Source organism: Lygodium microphyllum, chromosome 6 (genome assembly GCF_053477565.2).
Source record: "Lygodium microphyllum isolate KBCC chromosome 6, Lygodium_microphyllum_v1.1.10, whole genome shotgun sequence".
Classification (NCBI taxonomy): Eukaryota; Viridiplantae; Streptophyta; class Polypodiopsida; order Schizaeales; family Lygodiaceae; genus Lygodium; species Lygodium microphyllum.
Genome location: NC_141140.1, coordinates 49,227,045 through 49,250,829, shown reverse-complemented (window position 1 = coordinate 49,250,829; position 23,785 = coordinate 49,227,045).

The following is a 23,785-nucleotide window of genomic DNA, read 5'->3' as shown; positions in this document are numbered from 1 at the left end:
AAGAAGAGCACTCTCAACATCTGCCAATTTTAGAGTAGCACTAGAGGCACAAAGAGCAGTGCGGAATACATCCCATGACTCATTCAGAGTCCCAAGCAAGAAAAGAGGAGTTACTTCCTCTCCAAAGGTGATATCCTGCGAAGTCAGGTTCTTCAGTATAGCATGGAACTGGCTCAAGTGAGCAGACATAGTCACATTATCCTTCATGCATAGATCCATAAGTTGCTTCAACCAGTACATCTGACTCGCCAGACTTTTCTTATCATAAAGATTCTTGATCTTATTCCATAGATCCCATGCACTCTGTGCTTCCTCAAATACATTATAATGTACCTGTTCAGTGAGAGACAATACAATCGTGGACTTGCATAGCTTATCAAGTTCAAGCTAGTCATCATTATCCATAGTTTCAGGTTGCTCCCCACTCAACCGAAGTGGCTTAATCTGAGATTTCTGCACCAAGACCTGCCAAATTTGACTCTTCCAATAAGAGTAGTTGGTACCATCCAACTTTGTGATGTTAAATATGGCATTATCAGTCAAAGAGGACGCCATAATGCAGGCTGGAAATGCACAGACAATGTAAAATTGTTGGCTGTTTTACTGTAGAAAAATGCCCAAAAATGACCAAAACGGGGTCCAAAGGGCGAGCAAAGTGTGCCAAAAGTTGCTGCCCACTTAGTACTAGGTGCGGTACACCAAATTAGGATATTTCAGCATGAAAAGTACACCTCAGTCCACGAATAACTGCTTGCTGTAATAAATTGCAGGTATGCAGTCTAGAGAGCAAACTGTCCCAAAATAGGATCCAATGTCAAGCAAACAATGCTAGGTCCAAAGCCGGCATGAAACGGACATAAGCAAGGCCAATGACAGTGAAAAGAACATGAGCTCAACACCGAAGCATGTCAAAATAACATCTGCCAGTGAAAGGCACATCCCTAGACACTCTAGGCAAAGTGTTCCTGTAACTGCCAAAACCTGACACAAATAGGTGTTTGCTCAAAGAGAAAGATCCAAATATGAGACTCAGCTCATAAGCATCCTATGAACCAAGAGTACATCAATGCATATCCATAAAGATCGGAGTATGATCCCAAAGTCTCAATGCGTATGTAGCTGCTCAAGACATAAACTGCTCCAAATACATGTAAGTGCTCCAATAGCATGCAACTGTCAAAGGTCAAGCAAGCATGTAAAATGCTCCCACTGGCACAAAAGGCGTACAAAGTGAGCTCAGAAGCTCAAACAACCCAAGAGAAAGCACCAGTGATAAGTGACCCTGTCAATGCATCAAGCGCATCCAAGAGAGCATGACATACATGAAGCACCGGTCGTATTAACCATGAAGCAATACATAAGCCCAAATAAGCTCTCGGTCAACTCAATGACATCCAAATAGCAAACAAGATGAGTGATCAAGTAAGCCGGGAATGCTCAAATACATCCAAATCCAAGCTCCAAATGTCGGTATGGCATACACGAACCAAATAGCATATGTCACGAGCCAAAGCATGTAATGCAAAAGCCTAACTGTCAAGCAAAGACATGAGGCATAGGCGGTCCACGAGCATGCCAAGTCGGTCCAAATGCCAGTGAAGACGGAGCTTATGCGAAGCTCAAAAGCATCCCATAATCTCATACATATGCTCCAAGTCGTCCCCAAATGTCAGAGACATCATGCCAAAGCTCAAAGCATACATCCGGTATCGGTAGGTAAGTGCTAAAGCATGTAAAGTACCTTCAGCCCACTGTTATTCCAGCATGTATTTATTGTTCTAAACAGTAGATTTCAGCCCCAAATTCAAGCCACAATCATGGTCAAACCAAATGCATACATCCCCAATACATCCGGGTAGGAAGTAGACCGCATACGGGCATCAAATAGCTCCAATGGAATGAGGCATAAGCAACAAATGTCAGTGTCAGGGGTGCTGCCCTGTTTCCAGCACTGTTATGCAATGAATGACAGTTTCAAAACTGAGAATGATCAGCTCCCAACCTCAATCTCAAGCCAAAGCATCAAAATGACATCCAAAAATGGCTCAAATGCCCTCCAAATAGGCCAATGATGAGTGTTCCATGAGTAACAAAGCATTCAGCTATAAAACGTGGAGGTCAAAGTCTGAAAATGGGCGCCATATTTAGCGTGTTGAGGCCTGGAGTGATGCTGCCAATCACGTGGAGTTATGATGGTTGGGGGGGCTCAATGATGGCCCAAGGTAGGCACATACCAAGCCATGAAGGCCCAATGCAAAGGGGAGGGAAGATATGAGCTATGGAGCTCAAGAAGAGTGGCTGCCCTTTGTTCCTGCCCTATTTCAAACTGAGAATACACTCAAATGCCTACAAATGCTGAAGCAATATCTCAAGGGCAAGGCCCTGATGAAGCTCAAGAAGGCCGGGATGGAGCTCGGGAAGCCGGGGAGAGTTGGGAGCTCGAGAGGTCGGCTATGGCTGCCGGGATGGAGACCCAATGCGTGAAGCGAGTCAATGCGAAGGTCGGGAAGCACTGAGTCGAGCTCGAGCAAGAGAATGCCAAGCTCTGATACCAGTTGAAAGGTGAGAAGGATCGAAGCTTGCACGCGAGCTATGGTGGGAGAGCAAGAGCAAGAAAGAGAGAGACAAGAAATGGGAACTCCAACAGTCACAATGTGTGACCGGGCCTTCCTTTATTCAAACTGTCACTAAAAGAATAAAGAATAAAGTGACGTGACGGGCGCCCGCCACCTGCAGTGTGCAGTGGTGGGTACTGTCAGTGTAGTAATACACGAGGTGGCACGGCGGAGGCGCCTTTACCCCCAACAGCATCCACGTGGCCTCAATGGTAGTGGTTGGAGGCTCTGGAGGGTGCCCGAGGAGGCCCACAACAAGCCTCAAGGGCCCAAATGCAAGAGGGAGCAAGATCTAAGCTCCAAGAGTTTGAGCTATGGCTGCCCTGTTTGACTGAAACCTGAGAGCTAAAGAAAAACACTAAAAGAACAATTCAATACCTCTATAGCAATGCCCTGAGGGTGTCTCAATAGGCCGTGAAGGTGCTCGGGAAGCTGGGGAATGATGGGAGCTCAGGAAGGTCGGCTATGGTTGCTGGGAAGGAGACCCAATGTTGTAGGTATTTGAATGGAAGCTAAGAATGCCAGAACCAAGCTCGAGAAGTTGGGAAGCCTCACTCTGATACCAGTTGAAAGGTGAGAAGGATTGAAGCTTGCTTGGAAATAAGCTATGGCGGAGAGCAAGAGCAAGAAGAGAGAGAGACACAAATGGGAACTCCAACAACCACAATTTGTGGCTGGGCCTTCCTTTATTCAAATTGTCACTAAAAGAATAAAGAATAAGTGATTGTGAATGGTGCCCACCACATGCAGTGTGCAGTGGCAGGTGCTGTCAGTGTAGTAATACACAAGTAGCTAGGCGGAGGCACCTTTACCCCCAACACTACTCACGTGCAGAGTCTCTTTAAGAGGATCCCAACCAATGAATGACCAACTGAGAGAGTTGTATCCATAGTGTTTATCAATGGATCCGCATCGAATAGATCTATAAGGCCTTAGCAGGCAACTCAAGTTTGTAGAGAGATGCGCTAGCTAGAGTCTTTGAAGAAGCTATATGAGTGGAGGATCAGCTAAAGGAGAGAAGCTCCAAGAGTACAAATCGAGATGAGGATAGGTCTAGAACTTCAAAAAGAGAGCCACTATGTCTAGCAAAAGATCATGTCAGACCACACAAGACAAGGAAAAGGCCATTGACTAGAGCCAAGAGCTGGCCAAAATGAAAATGGAGCTAGCTAGATTGCAGGAATTAGTGAGGAGACCTACACGACCTCATGTCCAGTGTGTGTATTGTGGCAGAAACCACCTTCCAGCCGAGTGTTAGGACCCTAGGTCTCGACCTTGTGCTAATTGTGGTAGGTCTGGCCCACGATGCCATGCATTGCAAGGTACCAAGGAGAATCCCATACCCACAAGCCTACAACCAACCATACCTAGGGAACCGACTGCCAAACTTCTTCGAGAGGGGAGCCCCATTGGCTCTTCCAGCACCTAATGATGCTAAACCAACCATGCCTTCCTAACCCATCCACTATTTGATGCTCCAGTCCACTACATGGAGGAGCCAAGTGAAGAGAAAGCCTAGTGAACCCTTACACCTCATACAATGAAGAAGGCAACCCAATCCTTATGGATAGACCGGTGGTGGTGATGGCATTAGGAATAGGTAGGGGTAGAGGCTTGGGTCAATAATCCCAAGACCCAATTACCTGTTGGACATGGAGACACCCAAGCCACATCTCTTCACATTGCCTCGAGAGTGAGCTAGCTAACCAAGAGAAGGCAAACCTTAGGTGCACAAAGTGTGGAATCACTCACTTGTTTGTAGATTTCCCTAAGCGGAAACCAACCACTAGCTCAGCAATCATACCATCAATACCATTGGAGCTGTTTGGAGTCAAAATGGCCAATGGGGAGGCTACGTCCATCCCATTGCATGTGATGACCCAAGCACAAACAAAGCAAGCTAGCATATCACTACCAGGACCCAGTAACTTAGACGTCACCTCAATAGGGAAAAAGATTCGTAGGCAAAGAAGGAAGAAGATTGAAGCAAAAGTCACACTCAAGACTAAGAGTGCTATAACATTGCTTGAGGGCAAGAAAGTTATTGATGTAGAAGCAGAGACATCTGCTCTAAAGACAACACAAATGGGGAGCACACGAGTTAGTGAATATCCTAACCCAAGGTGCCAACTTGAGGTAATAGATAAGGTCAAGAAATGGGTAAGAGAAGCTGAATAGCACCTGAAAGATGATGAGTCTATCTTGGAGGACGATCTAGATGACCTCTCTAGTGCAAGCACACCACTTCACCAACGCGCCCGAGGACAAGAGATGATATTGCACCTCAAGTAGCTCCTCTTAGGCAAAGCACAAGAACAACAAGGAAGCAAACTAGTCAAGGCTATTGGCCAAGGAACACAGAGTTAAGAGAGAGGCAAGCAGCTAGCAACCTTCTTACGACACTAGTCAACACCCCTGTAACTCTGAGCTCAGGAAGCTTGCTTTGGCAAAGTCTGACATTATGGAAAGAGCTAAAGCAATGGGTAGAAGGACCTATAGAGTCAAAAGAAATTGACTTGCATGACAATGACAGAGTCACAAAGATATTGAGTCTAAGGCTGCACTCGGTACCCAAATCCTTACACGTTAATGCTTTCTAGGAAGGCACAGAGATGGTGTTGTGTTACTAGTCTTGGCACTAGGAGATGCCACAAGAAAGGGGATTGTAGACACAGGGGCATGTATAAGTGTGCTTAACCATGTAGTGCTACAAGCTTGGGGCATTAGGGGAATTTTGAGGTCTCGAAAATGCCCTGTAAGAGATCCTAGAGAGAGAAAACAATTTACGAAATAAAATCATTTTATAGAATTTTTAAAAGGTTTATATTTTGGTAAGTTAAAATATCAAAATTCGTTAATAAGTCATTGTCGTGATATTCTCGTGGTCACATCAAACCTAGAAATCTAGGTCGCCATAAAGTTGGCAAGGTTGTCATAATGAAGATCTTACCTCTCCTCATTAAAGTGAAAAGTAATATTCAATTTGAATTTTGGTGGATACTCGATTGCCTCCCTCCATCGTTTCTCCATCGTTTCTCTCTTCTTTTTTTCTCCTCCTTATTAGTCTCTTCTTTGTTTTCGTTCTTGCTTCTAATCATATCCTTAGCTATGGATCAATCACCCAATGATCTCTGTAACTCAGCTATGGATCAATCATCTAATGATCTCTGTAGCTCTCATAAAAGACCTCTCTATCATCTTCATATTGAGTTGGACAGTGAGTATGAACCGATAAGAAAGAGAACAAAATCTATCACGGTTACAGAGTCTATGAAACATATACTGAGGTTTGAAGGAAAGAAGAATATTGATCTTTGGTTAGATGGAAAGCTATATCCCAAAGATCCTAGCAGAAATAGCACTCCTCCTTTCTATAATAGCTCGTCATTAATGAGGTTTATTGGCGATGGCTACAATGGATTTTTAGGTTATACACTTAATCTTGTTGCAGAAAAGGATATCCTTGGACTAGAGAATCATCTTTTGATGAAACACAATATAGAGTTGTTGCAGAAGCTAGAGGATTGTCAACAAAAAATTCATTCATTGGAAAAGCGTATCAAAGCTTATCAACAAAAGCAAACTTTATTAGGCCTTCGAAATCGACAAAGAGCTCTTAAAAATATTGAGAATCTCAAACGAGGAGGAGGAGGCTGTGGTAAAAGAATCCAAGCAGCAAGGTATATTTTTTTTCACTTGAAAAATCTTAAATATGGCTTTATTTAAACTACTTGCATTGATTTGTGATGTTAATTTTGCTTAGATCTCTTCTACAACCAAATGCAAGTGAAAGAGATTCTTTAAAAGCAGCTCAGTTTTATTATCATCTTCTTCCTTTAGTGGTTTCAAAGGATATTTTGGAGAAGAAGAAATTTAAAAAGGCAAAGAAACAATGCTTGGAGTCATTTGTGAAGGATCATTCTTTGGATTCTGAGTTAGTACAGAAGACACTGGATAGTATTGGTATCAGTCGAGATGCTTATATGCAACTTTTCCAACTTTTACAATCAAATATGAAGCAAGGACAGGTACACAATTGCATACTTCCGAAACCATTTGTGGTTAGGACTATCAGACAGAGAGTTAATAACAAAGTGATGGAGATTCTAGGTGAGCCTTTTCATATCAAGGCTAGCTTCAAGGGCAAGAAAAAGGAGGTTACATTCAATGAATTTAACAATATTTTCCTTGACTTGCCCACCCTACAATGCTTAATGATCAAATTTTATGACTTGTCAGTAGTTGAGGCACAGGGAGTGGCTAGATTTGTGATTAAACTTGATGAAAGTGAGATTCTGAAATGTAAAAAATTGGAGAGAATCTCTATCACCTTGATGAATAGAGCACTTTCGTCAAGTCATTGCAATCACTCAACATCATTTAGTGTTCAATCTGAATATAACATCTGGTGGCTAGGAGCATTTGAGGTAGATACTGAGAATTTTGATATACTATATTGGGTTTTTCATCAAACATCAATACCTAATGTTATTCAAAGGCAACAAGCAGGAGAAGAGCTATTTGTTGAAGGATTAGGGAACTACAGGATTGAGTGGCACATAGCTGGTGACCTAAAGACACTCAAATGTATGTATAATGTATCAAAGGGAGCTAACTCGAGATCTCCTTGCTTATACTGCATGTCACCAGCTGTAGAGTTAAACTCAAGCAATTGGAATAGAGCTCCCTCTAGGCACAATAAGGATCCACAGTTTAAACCAGTCTTGGACATTCCTTTAGCGAATGCCCATATTTGTACACTTCATGCACTTTGCAGGATAATCGAAAAGCTTGTTCATCTCTATATAGGATTTGCATGGAAGTTGAAGCCATTATCAACTAGAACAGATGCTATAACAAAGGTTGAAAAAGTTCTCTCTGCAATTGGTTTGCATGGTGGCAATGTTGTTATTGAACCAGATCTTCAAAAGTCTAAGGATGGTAATTGTGTCCCAAAAAAACCATCTATTGGTGGAGTGAAGGCTAGAAGGTTTCTAGGCTTTCATGGGAGACTTGGCAAGATAAACTCGAGAAATGGTGGCTCAACTATTAAATTTAATCAGTGGAAATCCCTACATAATGCAGTTAAGGATCACACTGATAATGGACAAGCTCGAAATAGAAAAGCTAAAGTTTGGGAAACACTAGACAAAGTGTTTTTTTATTGTGATAAGACTGAATGGAATGACGATGATCTCAAAGACTTTAAAAACCAATTGAACCTTTTCAAAAAGGCGATGACAGAAGCTTGGGGTGATCAACACTTTACTCACTATATGGTAAGAAGTTTGTATATGTTTGTTTCTTCATTGTCGAACTCATATAATGTTTTTTAATAACTTTCCTTATTTGTTGACTATGCGGCATATTCTATACAACCATGCTCCATACTTTATTAAACAATATGGATCTCTATCTATGTGGTCAACCCAAGGTATGGAAAAATCACATTATCAAGCAAGAACAAAATATTTCAGACATACAAGACATGGAGGTGGAAGACACAAAGCCAACAGTTTATTAGAGGTCTTTCAATGGTTCTATCGACAAATTTGGCATAAATTCAAGCTTAAAGATACAACCACATCAAGCAATACATCATCTTTAGCAAGGACTATACAAATTGTTACCCAAAGAAGAAAAGATAGATATTTAAATTCTTGCGCAAAGCAAAGATTTACAGAATGGTTACAAACCAAACAAAGAGTTGGGAAAAGATGGGTTTCAAGAAACCCTTAATCTTTGGCATCTTCTAGTCTGATTGTGTTGCAGAAGAGTCCTTAGTTTCAGGCACCTCAACAGGGCCTTCAGTGGAGTCCTTGGTTTCAGGTAGCTCGACAGGGCCTCTAGAGGAATCTTTTGTTTCATCCCACTCAATAAGACCTCTGTATTTCAAAAACTCTTGTTTTCGATAGCCCAGAAGAAGCTTCAAATTCTTACTATCTCCTACATAAGAGAGCAAATAGGAGCCAAGAACTCCAAAATATCCAGCTCTAGAACCACTGTATCCAGGCATAAAGCCAAAAACTCTTATGGCTTCTTCCTTCTCCACCAAAATGATCTTGTCCAAAACTCTGCTGAAAACTTGAGATCCAATAACCTTTGAGATAGCTCTCAAAGCCATCATTGGTAGACTTGGAGAGCTTGACAATCTACTATGATATATTACAATTGTTTGATTGTTTAAGTTTCCAATATAATGGCCAAGGCTTTGATTTTTTCCAAGCTTCATTGGCCTAGAGCCCTTGGCCCTTCCAAGAAAGTTGTCCAGATCTTCAATCTCAATCTATAGAACAAACCACAACAGTACAAGATATAAGATATTTATCTATAATGCATAATAAAGTCTAACATAAACTCAATGGGTAACTTCGAATTATATTTCATACCTTAGGGTGTTCATCTTCTTCAAGAAGACTATCATCATAAAGATTTATTGAACTCTTGGGCTTCTCATCTGATGGTGACTTCAATCTCTCTTCATACCCTACATCATCAATATGAAGTTTCTTCTGGACTTGCAAGAACTCTTCTTCTGTAGGTAGCCCCCCCTTTTCGTATTCTATGATCTGATTAATACATGTATGTAAGGCTATAGAGCTATCTTGGAAATTCTCTCCCTCAACATCAAGACTTGCTAGTGGTTCTTGTTCATAACCTATAAAATTCATGTCATTTTTGCCCCAACCTGCAAGGATTGCTAAGCAATAATCTTCTCTAAGATCAAAAAGATGTTGAATATCATTTAGCAACACATATCTCTTCTTGTTGATAAGATAAGTGGGAAATGTTGGAACACAGGCAAGAGGACCTTCTTCATCAACCTGTGCACTTGGCTCAATCTCCTTTTCTTCCACCATTGTGATATTGTCACTCTTGAATAAACCTACATCAAAACCTTGGACAAGTTGATTCTCAACATCTTCTTGGAACATCTCCTCCTTCTCTTCGACCTCCTTATCCATACTTGCAATATCCTCTAGCTTTCTCTGTTGGTCTATATCTGGAGAAGAATTTTCCATGTACTGAAGATACACAATAAATCCAACGTCCTTGTGGATTAGAAGGCATTGGTGTTGATACCTGTGGAAAGGGCAACATGTTTCTTTCTTTCTGAATTCCTCATCAATGAGGTTGAACCTGCCGAGCAAAGTTGACCTGGATGTATTGGTGGCTCCCATGACATCACTATAATGAACAAATCCATTGACTTCCAAACCTTGCACATGTCTATCATAAAAACATCTGTACTCCTTAAGTTTATCATCAAGATCCTCTAATAACTCCTTCAAATCAAAAGGAACATTTGAAAGGTGAGAAGGATCGAAGCTTGCACGCGAGCTATGGCGGGAGAGCAAGAGCAAGAAAGAGAGAGACAAGAAATGGGAACTCCAACAGTCACAATGTGTGACCGGGCCTTCCTTTATTCAAACTGTCACTAAAAGAATAAAGAATAAAGTGACGTGACGGGCGCCCGCCACCTGCAGTGTGCAGTGGCGGGTACTGTCAGTGTAGTAATACACGGGGCGGCACGGCGGAGGCGCCTTTACCCCCAACAACCTCCCACTTAAAGGCGAATCTGCCCTAGTGAGAGAGAAAAGAAAAAGAAAAGACAGTACAAATGTACATAGGTACAAGGGATGAGGAAAGGTGACATCTCATCCAACGCCCATCAACCTCCTGAGGAAGGCAAAACGCTCAGTAGTGAGGCTCTTCGTGAGCAAATCTGCAGGATTCTCGTCAGTGGAGATCTTGACAAGGTCAACAGACCTGTCCTCCACGACACCACGTATGAAGTGATACCTCACCTCAATGTGTTTCGTCTTCGCATGGAAGACCGGATTCTTAGCCAACTGAATGGCACTCATAGAATCCGAATGCAGTGTAGGTGTAGCATCAATCCCAAGGTCAGCAACTAGACGGCCTAACCATATGGCCTCCTTGCAAGCCTCAGTGGCTGCAACATACTCGGCCTCAGCGGTAGACAAAGCCGTACACTTCTGAACCCTGGACATCCAAGAGATAGCCCCTCCAGCATAGGTGAATACATAGCCAGAAGTGGACTTCCTACTATCTGCATGTCCTGCATAATCGGAGTCAGTGTACCCCACGACCCCTGTATCCTGGCTGCCATAGCAAATACACATATCTGCTGTGCCCTTCAGGTACCTCATGATACCCTTCACGGCATCCCAATGTCTGCTGCCAGGTGTAGCCATATAGCGTGCCACAACACCAACTGCATGTGCAATATCTGGACGAGTGGCTATCATGGCATACATCAAACTGCCCACGGCTGATGCATAAGGGATCTTGGCCATCTCGGCCCTCTGCTCATCTGTCTGCGGACAATCGGCCTGTGATACCTTCACATAAGAAGGTAATGGACAGCCAATAGGCTTTACGTCCTGCATGCGGAAGCGCTCAAGGACTTTATGAATGTACTCCCGCTGTGAGAGATACAAAAGTCCCTGATGCCTATCGCGCTTAATGCGCATCCCAAGTATATGTGAGGCTTGTCCCAAATCCTTCATCTCAAAGCTCTTCTTTAGCTGAGATTTAAGAGCATCTAGCTCATCATGAGCTTTCCCTACTATCAGCATATCATCAACATAGAGTACCAAGATAAGCAAACTGCCATCACGGGCTTTCTTCGTGTAAAGACACGGATCCATAGCACTCCTGCTGTAGCCCTGTGACTGCATAAAGGCATCAAACTTATGATACCATTCCCTAGGTGCCTGCTTCAAGCCATACAAGCTCTTCTTCAACTTGCACACTAGGTGCTCCCTGCCAGGTTCTGCAAAGCCCTTAGGCTGATCCATATAGATCTCATCATGCAAGTCCCCATGTAGAAAAGCTGTCTTGACATCCATCTGATATAGATCTAAGTCAAGCTGTGCAACCAAAGCCAAGACTAAGCACAGGGTGGTCATCTTAACCACAGGAGAGAAGACCTCATCAAAGTCCACACCATGTTCCTGCTTAAAACCCTTTGCTACCAATCTAGCCTTGTATGCCGGCTTGGGGTGTCCAGGGGTACTTTTCAGCTTGTACACCCACTTGCATGGCAAAGCCTTCTTGCCCTTAGGCAAGGCAACCAAATCCCAAGTCTCATTCTTATGCAAGGAGTCTATCTCAGACTGCATAGCCCTCTCCCAGGAGTGACTGTCACCCCTGCGCATAGCCTCATCATAAGTGAAAGGCTCTCCTGCATCTGTAACCAAAACATAATGCATAGAGGGCTGAAATCTGTCAGGTGGACGTCTATCTCTAGCAGACCGTCTCACCGCAGGCTCTGCTGCCTGTCTAACTACCTGTCCAACATCCTGGCCCTGTGGAGGAACTGCTGCAGGCTGTACTACTGGCTGTGCTGGAGCTTTAGGCTCCTCCTGAAAGATCACTCTGCGGATCTCAACCACCTTCTCAGGCTGCCTGTGCATCTTGTTTTCATGGAAAACGACATCATGGCTGCGTACTATTTTCCGCGCCTGCGGATCCCATAGGCGATAGCCCATCTCTCCTGACTCACCATAGCCAAGGAATATGCATTTAATGCTCTTTGGATCCAATTTACTCCTCTTGTCCTTGGGCACATGGCAGAATGCCTCACATCCAAAGACACGGAGATGCGCATAAGAGGGTGGCTTACCAGCCCAAACTTCCTCTGCAACCTGGAAATCCAATCCACTGGAAGGCGATCGGTTTATGACATGCACTGACGTACTAACTGCCTCAGCCCAAAAACTCGGGGGTAGGCCTGCATGGCTAAGCATAGAGCGCACACGCTCCTGAATAGTCCTGTTCATGCGCTCAGCCAAACCATTCTGGGGTGGGGTGTAAGCGGCGGTCAACTGACGCTTAATACCCCTGTCATCACAAAACTGCTCAAAAGCATGCGAGACATATTCTCCCCCATTATCTGTCCTAAGGCATTTCAGCCTATACCCAGTCTGGTTCTCAACAAGAGCAAGCCATCTCTGAAAAACTGCCAAGACATCGGACTTCTGCTTTATGGGATAAGCCCACACTTTCCTAGAAAAATCATCAATGAAGGTAACGAAGTACTTCGCGCCACCCATAGACATGCAAGGCATAGGCCCACAAACATCGGAATGCACCAATGCCAAGGGCTCACTCATGCGTGGCCTACTCGATTTCTTATGCGTAGACCTATTCTGCTTACCATAAAGACAATGATCACACGAGTCAAAACATGGATAATCCAAAGGCGGAAGATACTGCAAACCAGATAACATTTTCATTCCTTTCAAAGACATATGCCCCAAACGGGCATGCCAAAGTGATACATGTGGGATAGAGCCCACTGCCAAAACATGGTCTACAGAAGACCCAGATACAACAAGAGGATAGAGGCTGCCAGCCTTGGCGCCTCTAGCAAGCACAAGTCTGCCTTTGGTAATCTTCCAGGCAGAATCCCCAAAACAGACATGAAATCCTGCATCATCCAACTGTCGTGCAGACATAAGACTACGCGTAAGCGTAGGTACATGACGTACATCCCTGAGCAAAAAGGAACTGCCAATGGAAAACTGCAACTGAATATCTCCACAGCCCACAATATCAAGAGACCTGTCATCTCCAAGTCTGACTGATCCAGATACAGTATGGTAAGAGTGAAACCACTCACGGTAAGGCGTCACATGGAAGGACGCACCTGAATCCAATAACCAGCACTGTGCATACATACTAGGTGTCTCAGTCAAGTGTGAAGCATCAGAAGAACTAGCTGCAAGTATAAACTCATCACCACCATCGGACTCTTCAGTCTGCGTTACATTAATTTCCTCAATCTTGACGTTGGACTTCGCAGGTACTATGCTGCGATCAGAGGACTTCTCCTGCACTTTATCTTTCCCCTTATCCTTGCGCTTCTCATTGCGCAACTCATGACACTGTGGTCTAATATGGCCCTTTTTCCCACAATGATGACAAGTGACATTTGCATTGCGTCCACGCGACTTACTACGCGACTTGCCACCACGAGATTTAGACCGACCCTTCTGCGAGTCACGGCCTCGGCCATTACCACGGTCATACCTGTCATTCCTGCCTCTAACTGTCAAAGCATGACTACCACGAGAGGCATCCAAGTTTTTGCGATTCACCTCTTCCTGAAGAAGAGCACTCTCAACATCTGCCAATTTTAGAGTAGCACTAGAGGCACAAAGAGCAGTGCGGAATACATCCCATGACTCATTCAGAGTTCCAAGCAAGAAAAGAGGAGTTACTTCCTCTCCAAAGGTGATATCCTGCGAAGTCAGGTTCTTCAGTATAGCATGGAACTGGCTCAAGTGAGCAGACATAGTCGCATTATCCTTCATGCGCAGATCCATAAGCTGCTTCAACCAGTACATCTGACTCGTCGGACTTTTCTTATCATAAAGATTCTTGATCTTATTCCATAGATCCCATGCACTCTGTGCTTCCTCAAATACATTATAATGTACCTGTTCAGTGAGAGACAATACAATCGTGGACTTGCATAGCTCATCAAGTTCAAGCCAGTCGTCATTGTCCATAGTTTCAGGCTGCTCCCCACTCAACCGAAGTGGCTTAATCTGAGATTTCTGCACCAAAACCTGCCATATTTGACTCTTCCAGTAAGAGTAGTTGGTACCATCCAACTTTGTAATGTTAAAGATGGCACTATCATGCGAAGATGACGCCATTATGCAGGCTGGAAATGCCCAAACAGTCCAAAACGGCTTGCTGTTTTACTGCAGAAACTGCCCAAAAATGACCAAAACGGGGTCCAAAGGGCGAGCAAAGTGTGCCAAAAGTGGCTGCCCACTTAGTACTACGTGCGGTACACGAAATCAGGATATTTCAGCATGAAAAGTACACCTCAGTCCACCAATAACTGCTTGCTGTAATAAATTGCAGGTATGCAGTCTAGAGAGCAAACTGTCCCAAAATAGGATCCAATGTCAAGCAAACAATGCTAGGTCCAAAGCCGGCATGAAATGGACATAAGCAAGGCCAATGACAGTGAAAAGAACATGAGCTCAACACCAAGCATGTCAAAATAACATCTGCCAGTGAAAGGCACACCCCCAGACACTCTAGGCAAAGTGTTCCTGTAACTGCCAAAACCTGACACAAATAGGTATCTGCTCAAAGAGAAAGATCCAAATATGAGACTCAGCTCATAAGCATCCTATGAACCAAGAGTACATCAATGCATATCCATAAAGATTGGAGTATGATCCCAAAGTCTCAATGTGTATGTAGCTGCTCAAGACATAAACTGCTCCAAATACATGTAAGTGCTCCAATAGCATGCAACTGTCAAAGGTCAAGAAAGCATGTAAAATGCTCCCACTGGCACAAAAGGCGTACAAAGCGAGCTCAGAAGCTCAAACAACCCAAGAGAAAGCACCAGTGATAAGTGACCCTGTCAATGCATCAAGCGCATCCGAGAGAGCATGACATACATGAAGCACCGGTCGTATTAACCATGAAGCAATACATAAGCCCAAATAAGCTCTCGGTCAACTCAATGACATCCAAATAGCAACCAAGATCAGTGATCAAGTAAGCCGGGAATGCTCAAATACATCCAAATCCAAGCTCCAAATGTCGGTATGGCATACACGAACCAAATAGCATATGTCACGAACCAAAGCATGTAATGCAAAAGCCTAACTGTCAAGCAGAGACATGAGGCATAGGCGGTCCACGAGCATGCCGAGTCGGTCCAAATGCCAGTGAAGACGGAGCTAATGCGAAGCTCAAAAGCATCCCATAATCTCATACATATGCTCCAAGTCGTCCCCAAATGTCAGAGATATCATGCCAAAGCTCAAAGCATACATCCGGTATCGGTAGGTAAGTGCCAAAGCATGTAAAGTACCTTCAGCCCACTGTTATTCCAGCATGTATTTACTGTTCTAAACAGTAGATTTCAGCCCCAAATTCAAGCCAAAATCATGGTCAAACCAAATGCATACATCCCCAATACATCCGGGTAGGAAGTAGACCGCATACGGGCATCAAACAAGGTAACCGGAGTAGAGTATAAGCATTAAATGCCAATGCCAAGTGTGGCTGCCCTGTTTTCAGCACTGTATAACAGTAAATAACAGTCCCAAATCAGCCAATATTTCAAGCCAAAATCATGGCATAATCATGTGCATACATTCCCAAGGCACTAGGCATCATGTAGACCGCATACGGGCATCAAATAGCACAACCGGAATGGAGTATAAGCAACAAATGCTAATGCCAATGGTGCTGCCCTGTTTTCAGCCTGTTATGACAGTTTATGACAGTCCCAAATCTGAAGAAATCAGCCCCGAAAGATCAAGACCAATGCCCAAAGCTTGAATGACATCAAACATGAAGTCTATAGCCCTCTTGATCAAGGTAGAGAGCAAGAAGCAATGGCCAAGTGTGGAGCTGAAGTAGATGAGTGCTCACAGCCTGGAAAAAATGATGCAATCTGCCCTGTTGGTGCTGAACTTGCTGCTGCTCCACATGGGCTGAAAAGGGGGTAATGGGGGGCTCAATGATGGCCCAAGGTAGGCACATACCAAGCCATGAAGGCCCAATGCAAAGGGGAGGGAAGATATGAGTTATGGAGCTCAAGAAGAGTGGCTGCCCTTTGTTCCTGCCCTGTTTCAATCTGAGAATACACTCAAATGCTTGCAAATGCTGAAGCAATACCTCAAGGGCAAGGCCCTGATGAAGCTCAAGAAGGCCAGGATGGAGCTCGGGAAGCCGGGGAGAGTCGGGAGCTCAAGAGGTCGGCTATGGCTGCCGGGATGGAGACCCAATGCGTGAAGCGAGTCGATGCGAAGGTCGGGAAGCACCGAGTCGAGCTCGAGCAAGAGAATGCCAAGCTCTGATACCAGTTGAAAGGTGAGAAGGATCGAAGCTTGCACGCGAGCTATGGCGGGAGAGCAAGAGTAAGAAAGAGAGAGACAAGAAATGGGAACTCCAACAGTCACAATGTGTGACCGGGCCTTCCTTTATTCAAACTGTCACTAAAAGAATAAAGAATAAAGTGACGTGACGGGCGCCTGCCACCTGCAGTGTGCAGTGGCGGGTACTGTCAGTGTAGTAATACACGGGGCGGCACGGCGGAGGCGCCTTTACCCCCAACAACATTGAAAATTTCCCTGATATAGCAAAACTTGGAAGAATTTCCAGTGATGTGTAAAAAATCAAAGAGCCTATCATCAGATGTCTCAATTATCTCCTCCTCATCCATTCCTTCCAGAGATAGCTTCCTCTTTGTCATTTTGACCAGAAAAATATTTATCCCTGAAAAAAAAAGCAGAAAAGAACCAATATCCAATAAAACAAGATGATATCATGGAAAGAGGCCCCAACATTGATTTTCCAAGACAAAAAAATCAAAACAGGAGAATTTTTTTAGTTGACCGGTGAAACGCGAAAATTCAAGTGTGTAAGGCAAATGCCTGTGAAGGAATCGCGTTTCATCAGACACTAGCTTGAAGACAAAAATTATTCTAAAATGTGGCCGGTGAAAAGGGAAACTAAGAAAAATATCATCAACAGAGACATTGTCTCGCGTTTTACTTGTCAAAAATTGCAAATGAAGAAAAGAAACATGAACAATAAATAAATTCTATGGAAACACACAAATTGATGATATAATCATTTTTGGAAAAGATATGCTGCATTTGAAAGATAGAAAGCACATAACATCTTTAATTGTTTAAGTGTTATAAAACATTCTTTCTATATTAATCAAATTTATTTTGTTAAAATGCTTGTAATAAAAAAAATTGTTACTTATCAAAGATTGTTGAATTGCTCTCCACACAGGATGCAAGGACCTTGAAGGGAAGTCGAGACGAAATTTTGGCAGAGAAGAAGACAATGTCGGAGAAATGGGTTTGAAATGCTTTTATATCGACCGTTAAGCATGTGGTGATAGTTCCAACGAAAAAGTTTGTGTAATAATGGAAATACACGTGTGTGACTTAACACAGCGTAATAAACTCCTCAGAAGACGTGCGCATTCTCTTTTTCCAAAAATACGTTTTACGTGTGTTAAATAACCCTTTTCCAAGTAAATAAAAAATTCCGATAAGCGAGGGTACGTCACACGTGTGTTATTAACACTTTGCGAAGAACGTTGAGTCCATGCAAATTCACCGCCTTCAGCTTTCATCGCATTTCATCGCTACTCCATCTTTGTTTTTGGTGTTCCTTCCAGTCTCCACGCATTTCCTTCTAATCTCCAAGCATTTCACTGCTTCCCCAACAAAGCAAACCTTCAAGCATATTGTCATCTTTAGGCTGAAATTGTGAAGAACAAGCTAAGAAGAAGGTATGGTTTCTGCATCTTGCTTTTCAATAACAAGCTCCATTCAATGCATTGTTTTGATATTTTTCCTTAATCCTTTATGTTATTATTAGCTCATGACCACTACAAAAGAATTTTTTCCACAGTGAAAGCATTCCTTAATATAGTGGATATTTAAGAAAATCTTACTGTGATCTGCATGAGCTATCTGAAATCCATGCTGCTGTAAATAATTACTTATCTGAGAATTCCATGCTCTCGGTGACTGTTTCTTTCCTCCCTAATTCTATGGATATTTTAAGTAATCTTAAAAGCTTTCCTTGGTCAATTTTTATGCTATTCATGAGCTGTCCGGTGAAACGCGAAAATAAGGTACTTCAAGCAGGTTTCCTGGCTTAAATTCGCGTTTCACTGGACACAATGGACAACAAGTCCGGTGAAACGCGAAAAGAAGCAGCTGCAAGGAGGTGCCTTGCTTGACACTCGCGTTTCACTAGACAGCTCGAGAAAAATTCAGCTGATACGAGAAAACGCCATGCAGCATAGATAACTCTTGTCTGGGACTTGCGTTTTGCTTTACATGCTGGAGAATAAGTAACATATGTTTTTTTGGCAGATGGCTAGGACTAAGGCAACAGCAAGAAAATAGAAGATTGATCCTAGGGATTTAGCATCAAAGATTCATCAGTCTTCAAAGCCTCAGAAGCTCTCTAGAAAGTCAAAGCCAAGGAGAAGGTTTTCTCAAAATGTCAGGTGTCTAAGGGAGATTAGGAAGGCAGTAAATGCTCTTGACAATGCAATTCCAAAGTTGTCTTTTCAGAGGCTTGTCAGGGAAATTTGTGACAGATATAGTTTGGATAGTTTCAGATGGACAAGAACAGCTCTTAATTGTATACAAGAAGCCACAGAGGATTTTCTAATTGAGTTTTTCCAAGATGCCTACATTTGTGCTGCTCATGCTCATAGGCTCACACTCATGGACAAGGACATGGTAATTCTTAGGAGGCTAAGATATAGATTTTCAAAGGTCCTTGAGCCAATTCCCCTCACTGATATGAAGACATTTAATATCCTTAATGTGCCCCCAGCTAGAAGAAAGAAAGATGATTCTGGTGTCAGGGTTGAGGATGTCACCCATGAGAAGGATACAAGGCAACATGAAAAAGAGGAGAAGGCTAAAGAGGAACAAGCAGATAAATGGAGAGAGTATAGGAGGCAAAGGGTTGAAGAAAGGGAAATAGAGCAACTAGAGTCCTTTGAAAATGAGCTAGCCACCCTTCTTGAAGCAACTAATCCAAAAGGATTCAGTGTGTTTTGTTTCTTACCTGGTGACTTAGGCAAAAGAACTGAGGTTATCTCCTTTGATGCTGCATGTGTTCAGATTCTTAAGGATAAAAGAAGAGAAGTAAATGACAGTCTTATTCTTGCTGGCCTAAGGTATGTCCATCCATAATTACTTATACTTTTTGATATTTTTTTAGCAATAAGATTTTTCTTGTTTATACTCACTATTTCTATGCCTTTTCTAGGTGTATAATGCATGAGTTTCCTTTGGATATACAACAAAAAATTGAGGTTTTTGATCCATCTATCTCATTCTTTATGAGGAATGAGCTTGATGCAAGTTTTATTGAGCACTGGCTCAATTTGATTGACTTCGATACTTTGGAGCTGCTTATAATTCCATATAATGAAAAGTAAGTGATTCAATATTCTATTAGAGTTTTTGAGATTTTATCCTACTAATTTGTTGAGATATGATTGCTTTTAGTTCTCATTGGAGCTTGATTGCAATAGACCTTGTGGATAAGCAATGCTTTTTAATCAACTCTATGAAAGGAAGCCATGGAAATGCTAAATTGTAAGTTATATTATCCAAGGGCTCCTTGATATTTCAATTCTTTTTTTTGTAAGTACTCTAAATTTCAACATATTTTATATACAGAGGTGCCAAAAGATTAATTGAAGAGCTAGAGAAAAGACCCCCTATGCCATCTGATTTGCTTGCAACAATGCAATATAGACAAGTTGCAGTAAGTTATTCATTAAAATAATTGAAACATGAGTTTGTTCTATGAACTACCATTCGTCCTCTTTATAGTTTTACTTTGTGTTGGTGGTTGCAGTGTCCCCATCAGGATGATAGCCATTCTTGTGGCTGGAGGGTGATTGCAAATGCTAGAAGAATGGTTAACTTTGTTTATCTTAATGATGATAAACATGTAAAGGTAATATGAAAGATGCTAAACTTTAAGATAGATATTAATTGAAAATAGTCCATTGATGATAAAAATATAGTCTATTGTAAGAACAATAATGAACTAAAACTCTTTTTTCTATAAATGTGTGACAGTTTTCGAAGGATTGCTATACATCTGAGCATATTTGGTACATCAGAGCAAAGCTCTTGAAGTATATGATAATCAATTGTATACAACCAACAACAGAGATTGGTGGGGATTTGCACCATGAAGGAGATGTGGTGCCTATAACCACGGAAGGCAAATCCACAGCTTCAACACCTTCTATACCCAAGACATCAAAGAAAGGCAAAAGGACTCCTAGAAAGGATAGTTCTCCAAAAAAGAAATAGCTTTGCCATATCGCCTTGTAGGCCTTCATATATAGAAATTTGCCCTTCAGCCCTTGTATATCTCATAGAGATGGCAGATAGACATCTGCTACAAAATTTGTACATGTATTTTATATTGATAGTAAAGATATCTTTTCTTGAATGTCATTGCAGTGTATTTTATTTTCTCTCCTTTTCGATATCTGCAAAAAATAAATTACAAATGTTTGTTAGTTAGAAAGTGAGATCTTGATATACATCTAAGTAGATATAATATGATGTGAAAACTTACTTGTTTCTTGTCAAGTTGGAATACAAAGGAGCATGGTAGTTCAATGTCTTCATTTTGTAAATCCATCCTCACTTGATGTAGCGTACATGATTTTCTGATCTTTAAGATTGCAATAATATACTCGTTGAACCAAATATCAAGATCCACAATAGGATCCTTGCTGAAATCATTAAGATTCTGGTCTAAAGCAACTAGACTACTACCAACAAAATGCCATCGACTATAGTAAAAGCTAAGGATAAAATTTTGAGTAGCAATCATATATTTACAAGCTATAGAGTCTTGATCTATCTTACATATAATTTTTCCTTCTGTCCTTGTATCCCATCCTTCATCAACAAATTGTATGATATGATCATATGTTAGTCTCTTCACTGAAAGCATGGTTTTTGTTATTCTTATCTCCATATTAGAGAAGAAATCAATAAATATATTAATAGGCATAAATAAAGTAACTTTGCTTAGCCTACTTGAGATATTAGATTTTAGTGCTTTCTGGATCTCAGAAAATATCTTACATCTATAGCCCTCACTAGTAGCTGGACTTGGCAAAGGCCACTCAAAGCTTGAAAAATCTGGCAAAGGAAGGAGTTTTATTGATCCCCATTGGCAACACCGCATAGGAATAACATAAGAATGGTCATAAAAGAATATTCCATTCTCTGCAAGCTCTGTCTTCTTTCTACCTCTATACATTTCTTCTCCAATTGAACCATGTATAACATCAATAACATCAATAATAGATTCCACTGGTTGCCATTCCTCAAGATTAGAGGGATAGACATCTACAAGACAAACAAATATTATAATGGAAAAACCTAAACCATGTTTAAGAAAGGAAAAACTTTAAGAATCAAATTCTTACAATTTGGTCTATGCATTGGAAGCTTTGAAGATCCAGGTTTCAAACACAGCTCTCTATGCATGAACACATGTTGCACTAGTACCTCTTTGATACTATTCTTATTTGCTCCAAGCTTAAAATCTCGGATTCTGCCCTTCCAAGCAGAGATAAACGAGCTCTCATGTCTTTGCCTTTTTCCACGTTTTGCTTGTTGCATGGTGATCCAACTACCTTTGCTAATGATAGTAGGAATCCATCTTCCATCAGTTTGGAATGAGTTAAACACTGATATGGATGTGATTTGGGAGCTTGGACGCCTTGTTGAAGGTCGAATTTCTGTATCCATGGTAGAAGAGAGAGATACATGCACAGAGAGAGAGAGAGAGAGAGAGAGAGAGAGAGAGAGAGATAGAGAGAGAGAGAGAGAGAGAGAGAGAGGACTAGGCTATCATAACGGAGGGAAAAACAATAGAGGAATAAAAGAAACGAGGGAAAAAACTGAGCGCCATACTTTTCACCAATTTGAATTTCGATTACATCAGTCATTATCATTAATCTAGAAACATCATTAAATAAAAGTAGCCGAGACTCTATGCCATTAATGCAAAATATGTCATAATCACGAATATAAGAGACTAAAAATACATAATAAAAATACAAATTCGTAATATTATCATATTTATATATTTTTGTAAAATGATTTTTTATTTTTTTTAAATTAGAAGTTCCGTTACGGAGGCTTTGCTCTTATTGGTCTAGAGCACTCTCTCTCCACATCCTAAAAGGCATTTTCGAGACCTCAAAACTCCCCTAATGTAACCCGCCTGTCTCGAGAATATGTGAGATCTATCCCATGTCCTCTATCTTAAAGCTCTTCTTGAGTTGACTTTTCAAGGCATTCATCTAATCATGATGCTCCTAGCAATCAACATATCATCCACATAGAGTACCAAAATAATAAAGCTGCCATCAATGCCTTGTTCGTCATATAAACACGGATCCATATCATTATGAGTATATTTTGGTCGATGCATGAAAGCATCAAACTTATGATACCATTCCTTATGTGCCTACTTAAGGACATAAAGGCTCTTTCTCAACTTACACACTATGTATTCCTCACCTTTTTCTTCAAAGTCCTTAGACTACTACATATAAATCTCATCATGCAAGTCCACATGTAAGAAAGTTGTCGACATCCATCTGATAGATATCAAGATCTAGCTACAGAACCAAAGCTAATACCAAGCATAGGGTAGTCATCTTTACTATAGGAGAGAAGCCTTCATCAAGGTTAATACCATGCTCTTGCTTAAAACCCTTAGCAACCAATTTGGCCTTATACACTAGCTTGGAGCATTTAGGGATACTCTTCAACTTGTATACCCACTTGTGTGTCAAAGCACACTTTCCACTAGGAAAAAGAACCAAATCCCACACGATTTTTCTATAGTGAGTCATACTCGAATTGTATATCCCTCTTCCGTGAGTGACTATCACCTCTGCACATGGCCTTATCATAGATAAGAGGCTCACCAAGATTTGTCACCATAACATAATCCATGGAGGGTGCAAATCGATCATATCTCTAGTAGACTACCTCAAAAGAGGCTATAAGGCATGTAATCTTGTCTAATATCATGGACCATGAGAGCATCAACTATTGTAGGCTATCTAATTGGTTGTGTAGTAATAGGAGGCTCCTCCTAATATATTACCTTGCATACCTCAATAACTTGCTCTGATTTCTTATACATTTTCTCCTCATAGAAAACAACGTTATGGCTATAGATGACCTTCCAAGCTTGTGGATCCGATAGGTGATAGCCCATCTTACCTGCATCCCCATAACCAAGAAATATACATTTCATGAACTTAGAATCTAGCTTATTATGTTTTTTCTTGGGAACATGGCAGAAAGCCTCACAATAAAAGACACACAAATGAGCATATGATGGAGGATTTCTAGACTACCTCCTTGAGAGCATAATAGTCAAGAGTAGTGCATGGGGTTCAATTAATCAAACGGATGGTAGTGGTAATTTCCTCATCCCAAAAGTGTTATGGTAAGCCTACCTGGCTAAGCATACTACTACGGACTCTCTCCTAGATCGTCATATTCATGCACTGTGCCATACCATTCTAGGATGGGGTGTACGGG